Source organism: Pygoscelis adeliae, unplaced genomic scaffold (assembly GCF_000699105.1).
Source record: "Pygoscelis adeliae isolate BGI_AS28 unplaced genomic scaffold, ASM69910v1 Scaffold358, whole genome shotgun sequence".
NCBI classification, from domain to species: Eukaryota; Metazoa; Chordata; class Aves; order Sphenisciformes; family Spheniscidae; genus Pygoscelis; species Pygoscelis adeliae.
This window is the reverse complement of record NW_008825429.1, coordinates 2,752,356-2,763,644: the sequence shown is the minus strand read 5'-3', so window position 1 is coordinate 2,763,644 and position 11,289 is coordinate 2,752,356.

Genomic DNA, 11,289 nt, shown 5'->3' with positions numbered 1-11,289 from the left:
CAGCAGGAAAAGAATATACAGAAAACATTTACAGACAAATTCCTCAGGAGCTATCATAGCCTAAGCTCTTAGCATCTGGACTGTCTGGTTCGTATCTGATTTGGGTCACTAGTGAAAATGAATTTAGGGATTCCAGCCTAGTCCCCCACAGGCATGTGGCCAAACCACTCACAAACCGAGTGGTGCTCAGGAATGCAAAGAGCTGAGATGCTAAAGGTCATACTGAAGCATCTCCTACACAATCCTACAATCCTAGAATTTTTAACTCCTTGCCTTCAGAAATGGCACTGAGGCAGGCACTCACCTGGCTGTTGGGAAGAACACCACATATACTTTAAACTGTCTAACACGGAGTTGTACACTATACTTAATATTTCAAAGGAGATACAGCCATTATAGGAAGTTATGAAATATTTCTTACTTCAATGCTGCAATGGATATTTGACCTATGACTCTGATATACACACTGCAATTCCACAATAATTTCTAAACTCCTTGGAATCCAGAAGGAAAAGGCAAAAATCCCTCAGGATCAGCAAGAGCCATTACAGACCTAGGTGCTACCGACAAAAAAAAAAGGTCTTGCTATATATTCACAAAGAAAACAGGCAGATTGTTATTAACTAGGTCTTAATTCCGTCTCAGCTTCCTTGTAAACTATATAAGGCATGGAGGCATAGAGGAAGTAAGCAAAGTGCTAAAAGTAGCATAGATTGAGCAGCTAGTGAGAAGATAAACCCTACAACTAGTGGTTAAACATTGGAACAGGCTGCCCAGGGAAGTGATCGAGTCACCATCCCTGGAGGTATTTAAAAGACGGGTAGATGAGGCGTTTCAGGACATGGTTTAGTGGGCATGGTGGTGTTGGGTTGACAGTTGGACTCGATGATCTTAGAGGTCTTCTCCAACCTTAATGATTCTATGAACTACTGCAAAAGCTGTACCCACAGCTAGAACTACTAGGACAAAAAAACCTCAGCACTGAATGTTTTTTTAATTTTATGGTATGTCATTTTAGTCTTGCCTATTTTGATTTCTGTATTTAATTCTGTAAATAGCACAGTGTGCTTAATTTGCTACCCTGCAATGCAAGGTGGGGAAAATGAGAAAACACATTGCACTAAGCAGAGCCACAGCTCCGTCAGTTACTGCAAATGCATGCCTTATGCTCTCTCAGGAGTGCAGGTGGACAGTAGGCTGAAGGTGACCCTGCATCATGCCTTGGCAGTGATGAAGGCCAACAGCATAGAGGAGCAGAAGCCAAGGGAAGGTCATTCCCTTTTACTTTGTGCATGTTAGACCACATCTGGAATACTGTGTCCAGTTTTCTTAGGATCAAGAAAGATGCTGACAGACTTGAGCATGTCCAGTGAAGGGCCAGCAGCACAGCCAAAGGGTTGCAGCACATGGCCTGTGAGGATGGGCTAAGGGTATTGGGCTTGCTTAGCCTGGAGAAGACTTAGGAGGGACCTAACAACAGCCTCCCAACATCCAAGAAGAGGTTACTGAGAAGATGGAACTGGGCTCTTTACTGAGGGAGATGGAGAGACAACAGCCATAAACTGAAACAGGGAAGGTTCTAACTGGATATAAGGAAAATATTTTTCACTACGAGGATGATTAAGCATTGGAACAGGCTGCCCAGAGACACTGTGGAATCTCTGTCCTTGGAAATTTTTAAGACCCAAGTGGACAAAGCCCTGAGTAACCTGGTCTGAAATCAGCGTTGGCCCTGCTTTAAGCAGGAGGTTGGACTACATGACTTCCATCTGAATGATTCAATGCCTACCAAGCACCTTTTTATTCAAAATACATAATACAATCACTTGATCAACTATCCCCTCTACCTCCTATTTGACAAGTATTTAAAAAATCAAAGTGTCAACCATGCTAGAAGATGGAGGAGATGCCAGCAGTTCCTAATGTATCATTAAATTGACTTCAGCCAAAGTGATAGTTACTTAAGTGACAGAAACTTTAGTTCCACGGTTTGTCAAAAATGCATTGGCAGTAGAAGACAAATTAAACATTCCCTCGTCGGAATGAAAGCAAAGGAGCTTTGCATCAAACGTGGCAGAAGCAAAATTGACCCAGGTTTCTTACCTCCCACTCACTTGCAAGCTTCACAGGCACCTCTATGCCCCTTTTCTCCAGCTGTTCCAACTTGTAATCCTCATATTTTCTGTATCCTGCATATCCCCCACCTGTAGCTACCAGAACATGGAAGGGGCGCAGGCGGAAGACTTGCCCTACCGGAGCAGTATGAAGCTTCTTCCTGTCTGCAACAGAAAAAAAAAAAACAGACTTCAGGAAAGAGAATAACTACACAGTAAAGAAAAAGCTATGATGTGCAGTGAGGGATGTCAGCTTAGGTGATGAGAATGTGATCAGAAATCTATGATACAGAAGGTACGAATAGATGCTCCTAAGTACTCCAGTTATTGCAGCTTACCAAGTTACTGAAACTCAGCTGACACACACTAACTGGTCATCTGTGTTTTTAACCTCATCCTCCTACCCCCCACCCCACATCCCTCCAACATTCTTCCCCCAAAAATATATTAAATGAGCTGCCTGAAAGCACCATGGAGAAATATATAAAATGAGCTGCCTGAAAACACTATCATACTTCCCAACTATGAGATCTTCTATGTTGTTACTATACAGAATAATCAGCTGCTGGGGAAATCTGTAGTACTGTGGAGCTTCATGCTTCTCAGCCATTAAAGCTTTCATTGTAGTTAGGGAATCCCCAAATTGTACAGCTAACTGGAAGAGGGAAGGAAATTATGACCTGCTTTAGCGTAGGTCTGGTAAACAGGATAATAGGCACATTTCTGCTGTAATACAGGTGACGCATGGAAAAAAAATGATATCTAGTATTACATCTATTTCTTACTGAGAACTACCAAGCGTCTCCTGCATAACACAAGCCTTGCATGTCATCTGTGAGATAGATGTACACCGCTCTGTCACTAAGCAACAGGACAGCCGCACAAGGCAACCACAGTGGTGGGAAGCATCTCCCTTGCAAAACCCTCAGAGAAAACAAGTATGTTCAGGCATAATGGGCTAAGTAAGTATTAGACTGTGCTTCTTCTATCTGTATTACAGTCAGTTTGAAGGTTCTCAGAAACAACCGGACAGAGAAAATGCCCAAAGGAATTCATTCTCGGATACTGATTGGTGTCATTTCCACAACAATCATTAACATGGATGAGCCGGAATCAAAAACAATGGACTATATCTTGTTCCATCAATGTCAGGCTTAGGGTTTGACTATGAAAGGATGCATTAACAACCAAAAGAATTCAGTAAACACCGAATCTATTTCTAGGCACGCACAGAGACAAAGCATAACGGCTTAGCAATCTGGGAAGCTTTAGTTCTAAGTAGTAGAGTGATTAGAAGCATCCAGCTATTCTTCATCCATGATGCTGCAAAAAAAAATGCCCATTAAAAGTAATTCTTGCTCACATTTTGCTTTACCAAAATAATATTTTTGCTCATTTCTTTCCTACATATGTGACTTAAAACACTGTTCGAATTATATGTCTTAAAATACATCATAATATGAAAACAGTTTTATTCTTACTGGAAAAAAAACCCACAAACAACAACAAACAATGCAGCCACTACAGTTACAGTTAAAATTCTAGAAAATATTCTACCCTAAAGAACAATGCTCAATAAAGGACAGGGATCATTTAGAACAGCTAAATGTTTATAAATAAAGTCTTTTATTTATTTTGAATTTACAAAGACTCTACAACCTTTCAACTTTGCATCACTATTTCAACAGAAATGTCTGTACAGAGACCAACGATACTCTTTAGCCCTAAAGCCTTTAACTCCCTTCCCACCACATCTTTGGTTCTAAGTTAGCAAAGCTGCTCAGCTATTTCACCAGAGCTTAGCAAATGCCCAAAACAAAACCCCTCAGTGAGAACAGCTCTTTCTGGTTTGTACCCAGGGAGAGGCTGCTTCCACTTCAAGAGCCTCTATTGATTACATCAACATGAACGTTTCTCCTCCTGTCCTAGAGGCCAAACCATTTAATGTTCCACAAGCCACAGCAAACACAATTTAATTTGCTGATAAATGAAGAGTTGACTTTTCCCCATCTCCAGCATTAATGCAACAGCACTTCTGTAACTGGTGTCCAAAACCTGATCATTGGCAAATCCAACATGCCGTTGTTGAGCTTTTTTTGCCCTGACAAAATAAAATACCACACCTTTCAGATATGAATGAAATTCACACAAGTTTACAAATTCCAAAATAAAAAGATTAGTTACTGATTCTGGCAACAATACCACGTTCAGGCAGTTGGCGCTGATTAGAGATTTTCAGCTGAACATCATGTTCTCTAATGATACTAACACCACTGCAGCTCTCTGGCAAGTAGCATGAGAACGTGAGGAAAGCTCATGTCTTGGCACATGAGCCAGTAGAAACGAGTCCAGGACAAGAGGAAAAAGGTGTAAGGCTTTTAACATACTATAACATACTTACAGGTGCTTTGAACCCTAAACCTGAACTCCTCACAGATAAGGCTAACCTGTTTCAGATTTCTCTTAAACGTTGAGTATATTCAGCAAATGAGAATAAAAGAAAGTAACCGTTTCCTTCTCTGGAACAGATGAAGAAGGCCCATTCCCTCAGAAACATTAAAAAATGCAGGATGAGAAAGGAAACTGCATAATCGAAGGCATGCTCTAGTCTATGCAATCAGATGCAATGATACAAATATTGCTTTGTTACTCTGACCAAATTAAGAATTTATTCTAGGAAAGGATACACACACTTCGAGGAGGCCATTATAAGGGGTAGAGATAAAACTGAAGAAGAGTTATCTTCTCTTCCTAATGACATAATTTGCAAGTCATCTAGATTTAAATCCAAATTTGAATCTGAAATATCAATGGTTTAGAAAATGGCTGGCTAAAAAGTTAACTTGTTCAAAACTCAAAGCTAACTTCAAATGACCTTTTCTTCCATGTGATCAACAATTTTGCATTATGTGTGTCAGCTTCCTAGATATTTTTTTTTCTGTAAGGACTAACTTTGATTTATAGACAACAAAGAGCTGCTGTTTCTATTAATCTGTTTCTATTAATCTGTTAATATGTTTCTATTAATATGAAACATATCTTTCAATAATGAAATATCCATATATGACATGACAGACAAAGGGTTTGGACAGGCAAGTTAACCCAAAGAAATGGTTATAGAAAATAGGATCAATACCTCAGCTGGCAAGGAAACAAAAATTGAAGACTGTATGCAGTTGTTATACTAATATATGACAACACATATGCTACAAGTTCACAAACAAATATTTATTAAAAACACACAATAATATTTGATCTTCACAGCATTACCCAGCCAGAGTAACTCCAAGTGCAAGCATCATTTTAATCTGGCCTTAAACATTTCATGTAAAACCACTTTGATTTCCTGATTTATTAAAGTTACAAGTACAGATTGAAATATAAAAGGATACCTATACCTTTTCTTTCTTACAGGCCTGTTAAACTGCTGAAGTCTGAATTCCTCAGACTTCTCACGGTGAAGAGCTGATAGGAGTTGCACTACAAAGCAGGTAATACAGTTAAACAGTTTTTAACAAGTTCCCACCTGGTATGTGCCGTTACTTTCTTATTATCCATTATATATTAAGCTTGATGTTGCCCTTCTCAGTCAGTCACTTCACATCTAACATTATTTCACTGGCTTTCCGTGTTGACAATGGGTATCATTTTAGCTGTCAGGCTCATAATTCATGACTATGCTATTACAGAGATCTCTCAGCCAACATCCATGCAGACTCTTTCACATCACGTTCATGACATTGTCCAGCAAAAGAGAGATACAAGCATGCCTGGCCTGCTACTTGGCTGTGCTGTCCTGCTAGAAACACTCTAGAGCAACACAACACTTAAATTGTCGAAGGACATGCAAAACCATTAAACTGATGTAAAAAAGTTTCAAATTTCAAAATGAAGGAGAATGATACAATGTGGGTGTGGGAAGTACATGAACTATTGGCTCAGAAAGTTCATTAAAGTGGGTTGTTTTTTTTTTTTAATATAAAAACAGTCCTAACATGAATCTCTCTGCTAAACTGTACTGTGTCTTTAAAAAAGTAATTTTTCAACTGTAGACTCCTCAGAAAACTAAGTAATATGCAGAAGTTAATTAAGAAAAATAAACCTATGGTTAATGGGTTTTAATTTGCTATACAGAGATCATCTTCACTAGAAAAATTTTAGATGTTCAGAGAAGTTTAAAAGCTACAGGTAAAGAGATTCCATTATATATGCTCTTCCCCAGCGTCCTTCTTCCTCTAGCATCTGTTATTAGTATCACAGTCTATCTGATTAAATTTGCTTTACAGAATATTCTGCTTTCTTCAGCTACTGAGAGTAGGGAGTACAGGGAAACATGAAATCCCTCATTTTGCATACAGCTGACCTGATGAAGCCAAGAAAATGACACTGTTGTTAAATGACTAGCTCCTAGTTTACAGCGTGTTGTTAAGTTGTACAAAAATGCTCACAGGGGAAAAACTTGATTCATCAGTGTGCCGAGATGGATGTGATATGAGAAAGGTGCATTTGTATTGTATTGACATACAATAAGGCACGTATGAAGGATGCAGAGATGCCCAGCTATTGTAATGTTTGAACATATTAATTAAATAGCAAACATCAAAAAACACATATTGCCAAGGAAGATGGAAACAGATCCCAATATAAATTTCCCTTCGAGGAAAAAAAAAAGAGAGAGAGAAAACAGAAACTTAGCAGCCATTCACTTTATTATCCTAGCTCCTTTTCTGCTGGCCCTGTCACAGGTTTCTTCAGAAGTGATAATCCCAGTGAAAAGGATGATTGTCAAAGCATCAAAGAAGCTTCAAAAAAGGCAACTACCCTCAAGGGGGGTACGTTAAAAGAGACCATTAGGGCAGCAGATGTCACAATGACAAAGCAAGCCGGTTACTTTCTGATAAACACACACAGGTATAACGGAGTGTGAGAGTGAACAAAAATAATGAGGAAAAAACCCCAGAAAATAAACAATTGCATGGCCTATTAATAAGCCCCAGTGGAGGTACTCCTGATCTGGGGGGTGACATTCCCCCAGATGGGATCAGCTCTGCCTTTCCAGTTTTAGCCGATACTGCTCTGGATACTATAGCATCTAAACTGCTGTCCAGATTTGCATCTCTGCAAGGCTCGTTGTACCTATAAAATCATTGTCGAACAGATGGCACCTCCAAAAGAACAAAGAAGCTGTCAACCTTGGCCAGGGAAGCTATTTGTCTAACATGCTCTTCTTGTTAAAGGAAATTACTTCTGGGGTTTTTTATCTATTTATTTTTATTGCTACATTTGCTATCCAAGTATTCCAAAATAGCTGAGAAACTATGAATAACACCTCATAAGGAATCTTCTGAAATAGGTAAATACACTTCTTTTACTTTCTGGAAAACAAAACACCAAAGGAGTAAAGCGTAATTTGCAAGCTTGTGTCTCTGGAAATGCCATGAATTGAATAGGTCTCTGATGCTGGACTCCCACTTCTGGTTTAATCTCAGGAACTTCATATTCACCAATATGTGACTGTAATTTGCCTAACTTCCAGTAACCCTGAATTTAAAAACACTGGGTAGATACAAGCCTTCACTTACCACTGAAAAACGTCCTAGAAGGTGGATGCTTCCACAGGACTCCAGTTCTAACACGCAGGTTCTCGTGTATAAGGAAGTTAGAGCTAGTCAGCAAACTGCAAATACAACAAATGAGAAACAGTTGCTTAAGTACAGATGTTTAATAATGCAAATGTAAGCAGTTCAATGTAGTGATAATCTTACATTCAGAAAGTGAATAACATAGAGGGAAAAATCTGGCCTATTCCTTCCCTACTCCCAAAAAAAAACCCCCCCCCCCCCCCCGACAATCCAACTGCTCCTGCAGATATTTATTTAATGTTGCATCTATTTTATCTTTTCTTTTTCTTACCAAATATTGACATATGTTCCTCTTGAGCTTAATTCTATTGTGACGGTGATACCCTTCTGAGTATTGCATGTGCTTATCTTAATTAGTTGCCCGAAAAGGACTATTGCCATGTTGTCATTATGTACCATATATCTTGGCCTGTTTGGAGTTCTAAAATGTTTGTGATTGTGAATACAATCTGACTCTTTTTTAAAAAGCAAGCTAATAATAAAATTTCATCTTGTTTTATGCACTGCCTTGCCTACGTGTTCAGTAATCTGTTACTTTTTTCTTTTTTTTTTTTTTTTTAATAAGTGATACTAGAACTGATGAGAGTTACTACTCTCTAAATCTGCTTCCAGTTTAACATAAACCAATTTTATCCAACAGCATGCAAACAACTCCTTTTAAGGTCAGTAAATTACTTGTATTTTGCTGGGGAAAACAAAAATGTTTAAAACAAGATTTCACTACTTACAGGTAAAGTACATAGCACAAGCATCACAACCTTCTGTAACAACACGGCTAACGTATTTACTTCCATCCAAAGGTAATGTTTATAATGGGCAAAGGTGAATTCAGTCACACTGATCAAAACAAACTCTGCTTGCAAGTGTAGTGGTAAATTTTGTAATGATCATTAGCACTTGGGATTATTGCATCTCCACCAGGCTGCTATGCAGGTGTGTCATTTAGGAACTTCCTATAACAGCAACTATCTTAAGAGACACTTATGACTTGGATTCATGTATCTCCTTGGTCAGGTTGGACGGGGCTCTGAGCAACCTGATCTAGCTGAAGATGTCCCTGCCCCTGGCCGGGGGGGTTGGACTAGATGACCTTTAGAGGTCCCTTCCAACCCAAACTATTCTATGATCTCCTTCCTCGCCATGCCGGTGGGGAGGAGTACCACCTAGAATAGTTATGGATTCTATGAAGAAGTAATGACATTTATTAGACCAACTGGTATAGCTGGAAAAGTAAAAAAGCTGCCAGGCACAGAAGCTCTTCTTTAGAATTTGTCTTACCAGTCTGTATGTTGGGGAACTGTAATGCAAGTGGTTCTGCCACTCTGAAAGCACATAAAATAGCCTTATAACTGGCCAACACCGGGAAAAGGTCCAACCAGGATTTTTCGTATGTTTAGTATATAATATTTAATTTCCTGTTTCTAATAAATCTGAAAAGGATCCATCCAATCGTACAAGAACTACTCCTGTTCAAAGTCTGTAAATAAGCGTGTTTCGACAAGTACTTGAAGACGGCACGGCAACGCCACATCCTGCCGTCAGACAGGATCACAGGCCCAAGCCAGGGCAGGAGAGAGGCAGTGCTCTCACACCCACAGGCTCAGTCCCTTGGGAAGAACCAGGTCTGGCAGGTCTTTGTGCAGCCCACTCATTCCTGGGATGCAAATGCCACAGCTGGGATGTCTTCATTTGGCCCTCTGACCTTTCATCTGCTCTTGATCAGATACATGCTGAGTACAGAATTACTTCATTAGCTTACAAGCTATTGCATCATTTAGGGTGATTCAATCCCAGGAAGTGATTATTAAGAGTTTTAAGAATTAATTTCAGGTGTCTACTGACTGACATATAGACATTATCTCTTTATTTAGAAGTCTACAAATAGCAGATTTCTTGTCTAGAAATCACATAATGATACTAGTTGACACTTGCTAACAATGTTTTAATGTTAGCCAAGGACAAATAGCTGGTTTTCAATTATCCCCATAACACGGTGTCAGTAATATTTCACTCTGCCCTTCAGCTTCACGGTCTCTATTAAAACCATTGCATTAACCCAAATGTGACAGGATGGTCCCTCCCCAAAACATAGATTCCTGTAACCAGATGCTAAACATGCCACACTGCTGCATCATCTCCCAGGATATTATTTCCTTAGGAAGACAGAAAAAGCATCCCACACTGCTGCAGAACCTGTATGTTTTACCTAGCAACATGATGTAATTTCATCGTGAACAATGAGGTCAGCTGATCCACTTGGGTCATACACCAGACCTACACTAATTTGTGGTATTACAAGACCTGCTTTACAACATATTAAAACACCTAGGATAAAAGGAGTACTTGCCCATCAGTAAGCTGGGAGCCTGTGGGCTACTTTTAAGGGATTAAAAAAACCTAAGAACTAATCCAGTTAGCATTAGACTTAAATTTACCAGAAAAGTTTTAGAACCCTAAAAAGTCAGGGAAAAAAAATACTAAAACTTAGCTACACCCTAAAGCACTAGTATTCTCAAGACATATGTTAGTCTTGATACATAATAACCTAAAAAAAAAAAAAAATGCACAGCCAGGACAAAACTAGCTGTGTTGGCTTCTCAGGAACATCCAGGAGCTGGTCATGTTGCCAAGGCAGGGCAGGGCATAGCGGGACTTGGTACTTCAGGAGGCAGACCATCACAGAGGAAGGACGCAACAATTAGTTAAAGACCCTAAGCTCTTAACAAAATTGTTTTTGATGTCCAACATGGGAAAACCAGTCTCCTCCTTACCCTGAAATCTGTCTAAAAATAGGTAAAGATGACAAGACTAAATAGTCTACTGTCAGCCTCACGTTCTCTGCTCCTGACAGCCTGACCTTGGTGGGTAGAAGTGTGTAGGACAGCACTGGCCTCCTGTTTCTGCCTCCCGAAGGGAGGTTGTTGGAGCAGGGACTGCCAGGATCCCACGTTACCTTCAGCCCCTCGGTGACTTCAGCCATCACGGGACAAAGGACAACACTCCGCTGCCAGGCACCGAGGCCAGACGGTAATGGCACGCTCTGTGCATGAGGTGTTTCCTCCAGGTTTTGAGAGAGAAGGTGGAGTAAAGGGATTGTGTGTTCTGTCTAAGAACACAAAATTGTGTCCTAGAAACAGTATTCTTAAAACTGTTTCGTTGTTATGAAAAGCAAAAGCTTTCAGAGAATACCTCCTGTAAAGGACTGTTGGGTTCCCCACAAGGTGCTTCTCCTTGCAGCCGGTCCTCCCCCGGGGACTACCTAACCTTTGGGGCAGTAGCTGCCCCCATCGACCAATTTCTACTAAACACTTAGACACTGACAACTATAGACTATGAGGCCGAGTTAAAATTATACAAGGCGACACGCTTTGCTTTCTTAAAAAACGTAAAACCTTCATCTTGCTTTCCGGCTCGGAGAACGAGGGCAAGACTCCTTGCACATGCCCAGGGGACAGGGCCCAGGCACCAGAAACAACCGCATCTGCACCCCGGCAGGGAAACGTCAAGCGAACGAGGCAGCCGGAGAGGAGGGG